The sequence below is a fragment of the Rhincodon typus genome, chromosome 9 (genome assembly GCF_021869965.1).
Source record: "Rhincodon typus isolate 14 chromosome 9, sRhiTyp1.1, whole genome shotgun sequence".
NCBI lineage: Eukaryota > Metazoa > Chordata > Chondrichthyes > Orectolobiformes > Rhincodontidae > Rhincodon > Rhincodon typus.
The window spans coordinates 44,903,820-44,910,347 of NC_063340.1; the positions used below are offsets into that span (position 1 = coordinate 44,903,820).

The 6,528-nt window shown below is 37.7% G+C and overlaps 1 protein-coding gene across 2 annotated transcripts in view; it reads left to right on the top strand.

The window, feature by feature from the left end:
• Positions 1–6,528, top strand: part of asb3 (ankyrin repeat and SOCS box containing 3) — a 272,717-nt gene that overhangs the window by 141,388 nt on the left and 124,801 nt on the right. The gene's annotated exons all lie outside the window — the stretch shown is intronic.

The window sequence follows — 6,528 nt, forward strand, 5'->3', positions numbered from 1 at the left end:
GGGGCCTACTCTTTCCCTTACTACGCTCTTTCTTCTATTTTATGTATAAAAAGCCTTGGGATTCTCCTTGACCCTGTTTGCTAAAGACATTTCATGGCCCCTTTTAGCCTTCCTAATTCTGCGTTTAAGTTCCTTCCTAATTTCTCTATACTCCTCAAGGACATTTAAAGTAATTGGCAAAAGATGCAATGGTAATATGAGGGGAAACTTATTTTACATGGCAAGTGGTTAGGAACTGGAATGCACTGCCTTAGTATGTGATGGCAGCAGGATCAATTAAGGCTTGCAAAATAGAATTGGATAATTATCTGAAATGAAAACAGTTGCATAGATCCAGGTAAAAAATGGACAAGGAACACTAGGTGACTTGCACCTTCAGAGGACAGCATTGACATAGTGGCCAAATTACCTTTGTTTGCACTGTAACTGTTCTAGGATTCTATGATGTGACATTTGGTGAAAATCATAAAGTGTATGATTCATATGGTATGTACCAGGTGTTCATGTGTTACTGAAACCTCCCGAGGAGGTTGTATAAAGACGTTGTGGCAAGGATGCACCACCTGTCCTACTCTTTCCTTTCCTGTTGTTTGCTGGTTTGGCATTTAAATATATCCATGCTGTGATTTCAAGCAGGGTCATGAAATTTATGTACGTTTCTTCCAGCAGCAGATTCGTTTTGCAGCAATTCATTTGTGCCCTGTAATTTGCATCAATCTGATACTTTAACTTTTATCAAATCTTTACAATAATTTAATTGCATGAGTGGTGAATATTAAATAGCTTCCATGTTAAAATTTCCTTGCTGCACTAAACCTGCACCTCCTTCTTGTGACAAGTTGTGCATCCTTGCCTGGTGGAGTCATTTTCTTTCAGTCACATGTCAGCTATAAACTGCATAACATGCTTACCCATTGCTTTGATTTAGGACTGCTAATATTGTACAAATAAAATAAGGGAAATTAGCTCCCTATTTGTACAAAAAGGAAATAGTTCCATAAATGCCTTATTTCCTAATGTTAACTCTGGTGAAAATAAAGAGGTTGAATTTACTTGGCCATTCTGTGAATACTTCTGGTGCCTGGAGAACCTGAATTCCAGTCCATGGTGAAAATTTCCATTTGGTTTTGTGTCTTCTATTACTCCTTTACAAAATCAACAACAATAGCAGCAGTCTGTAGCTTTTCTGAAACTGAGGGGGCAGGGAAATCCTAAGCTGACGATTGTTGCTACTTGGACCTCATTGGAGCCTGAACCAAAATACAGATGAGAACGAACAATGAGCATACCGTAGTGGGTATGCTACTGGGGCAGTGATGTGGTTTTGTCAGCAGGGTACTTTATCTGATCAGTTCTGAAGCAGGGTCACCAAACTCAAAACATTAACACTATTTTCTCTCCATAGATGCCACCAGAGCTGCTGAGTTTCTCCAGAAATTTATGTTTTTGTATCTTTCAGATCTCTAGCATCCATACTTCTTTCCTTCATGTTATTTGATATTGCTCTGCTTATATTATCCCTCATAACATAAGAAACAGGGTTTGGGTATTATAGTATTGAATAATCTAATATTATAATGTTACAGTCACAGGTACATCAGTGTCTGGGCTATTATTAAATTAATATATTACAACTGAACAGCACGCTTATATTAGTGCAGCATGCTTCAAATAACTGTCGGGGTAAAATGGAGTATGAGATCTTTATGCCATCATGTCAAATGCATTGATATATTTTTTGATATTGTGAGCATGTTTCTTAAAATATACTAACCAGATGGCCATGAGACATGACACAATTTCCCTTTTTCTCCATAGATATAAACTTATCCCAAACAGATATATTTATAATGATCCATAGATACATGTTGTTAATTAAATAATTACACAAAGAAGTAAAACAGCATTTACTGGACTATTATTTCAATGTTCAGTGCAGCACTTTGGAGAATTACAACTTGTCCTGATCTGGCGATCATATAGCTGTCTGGAGAAGTATACATTGTTCTTTATTGTGCTTATTTGGTCACTCACTTCTCTTGCTGCTGGTTGCTGACATGCAACGTCACCACACAATCATTATTGTCAGAGTACTTCTTCATACTTTCTTCGCACATAATTTGTGTGCCTTGGTCTGAGCTGGCTTCTTTAGGAAACTGTGGAACCAACAAAGATCTCTAAACAACTCAGGTTTTTTAAGATAGAAAAAAAATCCTTTTTCATTTTTAAACTTTATTTTCTCTGAGGAAGCTTTGAAACGGTACGTTCTTGACCAATTAACTGACATTTGTCTTCTCTTAAAATTTGCATCACCATCCACTGGAATTTTTTTAATGAGAGAGTGAGGTAAAGAACACACTGTGCTTCAGTACATATGTAGTCTTTAATTTTAATTATACTGTGATTTCAGTCTTTCTAATTTCAGGTAAAACTCTCCTGGTAATTGTTCGTACCGTGAAAGAACTTGCATTCTCATCAAAATGAAATTAGTTCTGTCATGTTTTTATCCAACACATAGAAACTGATATTGTTGATCAACGAACGTTTTGTTGTCTGGAATGGTTTTCTAGTCGACCTTCAATTATCTTTCCAAACATCCATCATGAAGATATTAATGCTTTTTTCTTTATAGACAACTACTGCTCCTAATCATAACAAGATACTTTCGAGTATTACTTAGAACCAGAAAGCACAGTTTACACTTCTAAAGATACCCAATGATCAGATGTTTTCTATCACAACAAAATATTCTAACACAAGCCAAATTCAAAACTACTTTACCTTGGCTGTCAGTGGGATTCCTCAGCTGCCTTTTATGAGGGTCCAGCAATACATAGGTTGCTTGTGAGACTGGAGCCCCTTTAAAGGATGGTTATCCTATCCTCAGGAGCTGCTGATGAATCATACACTTGGTAGTTCAGCAGTTTCAGTGGTGTCATAAGGAGATGTGGCCACTGTTTGGACTGGATCTGGCAGAAGGATATACCATAGAGGGACACAGCCATGTAAAACACCTAAGTGGGGTTGAGGGCATCAGCATTGATGAACCATGTCCCAGTGAGTGTGGGAGTGTCTAATGAGGACTGGCAAAACTATTATTGGCAGGTTGGTGCACGGAGTCCTATCAATGAGCCATAGAGTGCCTGAATTGTTCGTTGCACTTTGAGCTCACAGAGAGGCAACCAGGGTTGAATAGGTAGTCTCCTCACTTGTCTGAGGGCTCAACTGCTGTTCCTAAAATGCCAGTGGTGGCAGGAATAGACACTTAATTGAACCCTTAAGTGGTTCAATTTTCCTCTAGATCGGGTGCTGTCCTCCATCTTGCACACTGCTGGCAAATGACATTATGGTAGGAACATAACAGTTACTCCATCCCATTCCTCCCCTTGCCCATTTATGTGTCTCCATGTCTTACAGAATAACTACAAAGACTGATGAAATCCAGCTCAATTAATTAGCATGATTGTGCATTCCTACAATGTTCGTGATTAATTAGCCCAAACATCATTCAATAGCTTATTTTTCCATAAATCACTTCTCTGTCATTCATTCTTCACATAATGCACCACAGAGAATACAGTGTCATTCTGTCATTGCATAGTTCAGCTCTAATTGTATGACTTGATAGAGTGAAAGATAACATTCAATTTTGGTTTTTATTTGTGTGCGAATAAGCGAAGGTTTTGCTTTCAGAGGCTTTGAGGAGCTGTGTTATAATATTTTGTTTTTTGTACTTTGTGTTACCCTTTCATTACTTCCATGGCCGTTTAGTTTGTTGAACATTCTTCCTACAATCTGGAAGCTTTCTCTTTTCAATAATTTTTATTTCTAGCTTGTAGGGCTGACAGGATTATTAATTAGTCTCAAGCTTTGACATCACTCTTCTTGGAAGTAACAGATGACTAATCATTTATGGGTTAAAGTAACTGCTTCAAATCAATTGGAACTGGAGTTTCAATATTATGTGCAGTTGAAATGCGAGAAATAAATGACAGCCTTGAATTTCCTGTCATTTTTGCTGTTGAATGAAAACACCTTTCATTTGTGTAAAATCAAAACCTGTACCTAACCTGCATGTGTTCAAAATGATGTGATTCATTTTCATCAAAAAATGTAAAATTAAAATTATGCTCAAGACCTATATTATGTAGAAATAGGTACATAATTCAATATATATCAACTAAGTTATGAAATATACACATAAAAAACCTAAAAACGAGAATATAGGTGAACTTAGAATTTCCAAGAGAAGGCTGACATTGGAAAAAGGCTAATAGTTGCTTCTGCTCCTATGTCTCAGGATCTTACAACACTGGCAGCTACCTACTAATATTAAAAGTTACTCAGCTGTACCCTGTGGAAAAAAAAACTAGGACAATTACTGTCCTATCAGACTACTCTCAATCATCAGTAAAGTGATGGAAGGGCTTTTCACAGTGCTATCAAGTGGCATCTATTTGCAAATAATCCACTCACTGCTGTTGAGTCCAGGTTCTGCAAGGACCACGAAGTCACAAATCACATTGCAGACTTGGTCCAGACATGAAAATTCAGCGGTGAGATGAGAGTGATTGCACATTGACATCAAGTCAGCCTTTGACAGGGTGTGGTACCAAGGAACCGGACTAAAGTCAAAGATTGAAGTCAAAAGTACATAGGCAGAAAATTCATCAGGAGCTAGAGTGACTATTAGCACAAGGGCTAATTGTTATAGTTGTTGCAGGCCAATCAATTAGGTACAGCCTCGGGATATTTCTACTGGAATGTCTCCGGGCAGCGTCCCAAGGCCCCACGTCTTCAGTTACTTCACCAAAGATCTTTCATCATAGGTCAGAAGTGAGGATGTTTACTGATAACTGTATAGTATTCAGTTCCTTTCACTAACACTTCAGGTAATAAAGCAGTCTATGCCTATCCAGCAGTAAGGCCTGCATAGCGTTGAAGGTTATGCTAATAAATGGTAGAATTTTCCAGGCTATGAACAGCCCCAACAGTAATGTGTTTAAAAAACATTCTCTGGGCATTTAACAGCATCTCCAATGTAAAAGCTTCATCATCAATAACTTGGGATCACCACTGACTAGAAGCTTAACTGGATGAGCTACATAAATAGCTAGAAGCACAGTCAAATCTATTGCATGCAGTTCACCTCCAGACTTTTCAAAGCCTTTCTACTACCTACAAGGCACAAAAGTAAAGTATTAAAATGATTCTCTACGTGCCTGAATGTGTGTATCTCCAAAAATGCTGAAAAAAAACTCATGACTATCCAGGCCAGCAGCGATCTCAATCTTTCACCCCTTTAAATATTCTCCTCTTCCACACTGACACACTGGGACTCCATTGCATTCCATAAACAATTGTCAGAAACTTTGCTTCAATGCTTCTTTCCAGACCTATGAGTACTATCACCTAGAAACAGAAGGTACTTGAGAGTACCACCAACTCCAAGTTTCTCTGCAAGACACAGACCATCCTGACTTGGAAATATATGACTGCTCCTTTATCATTGCGAGGTGAAAATCCTGGAATTCTCACCCAGCAGTTCTACGGGCATACCTACAACACTTGGTTTGCCACAGTATAAGAAAACAGTTGACTATTATCTTCTTGAGAGCAGTTAAGAATGGACAATATTTATTGACCTTGCCAGTGACTCCTTATCTCAAAAATGAAAAACAAAATGAAACGGTCTTTTGTCATAATAGTGGTGAAAAATGGACTATCAATGCACAATGTTTATCATCTAATCTTAATCCTGAGAACGTTCATGGAGTAAATTTCTGTTTTCAAAATAAGAGAAAACCATAGACTTAAGATAGCCAGAGTGGCCACTTGACCACATTGAACCAAGTTCAAAAACCAATACAAGACAAATAAATCCAGTCTGAGCCTGAATTAACAAAGAAACACCTGAAGCTCAACCAGGCATGTATAAACCCTTATCTCCTATTGTTAATATACGCCTTTCTGGAACTTACACATATTGAATGAAAGTTACTTGCACATTGTACAACTTTCAAAAAAAATGATACTAGACATAGGAATACACAAATGAACTTATTTCAGGAAAACAGATTTTGGGAAGGAAAGGGCAAGAACATGGATTGATAATTGCAAGGAGAAAAATGTGCTTTTTCTCCTTGTTTAATCGTCAATGTCTCAAAAGCCAAGCACTGATAGAACAAAGTCGAGAAACATCCATCCTTGCATTCCTTTTTATTGGACGCTCTCCACTTTTAATTTTATACCTGTGGAACTAAAATTCAGTTGAGCGAATGTGGAATTAAAAGCCAGATTCAAGAATTGTAACCCTAAAACTATTGTCATTAAAAATTCGAATTCACTTATGTTCTTTAAAGCTGTCCTTACCTGGTCTGGCCTCGATGTGTCTCCGGATCAACAGTAATGTGGTTAACATATATTTCCCCTCTGAAATGACCTCACAAGCCATTCTGTTCAAGGACAATTAGAGAAGGGCAACAAATACAGGCCTTGCTCTCATCCCATGAAGGAATAAATTTAAAA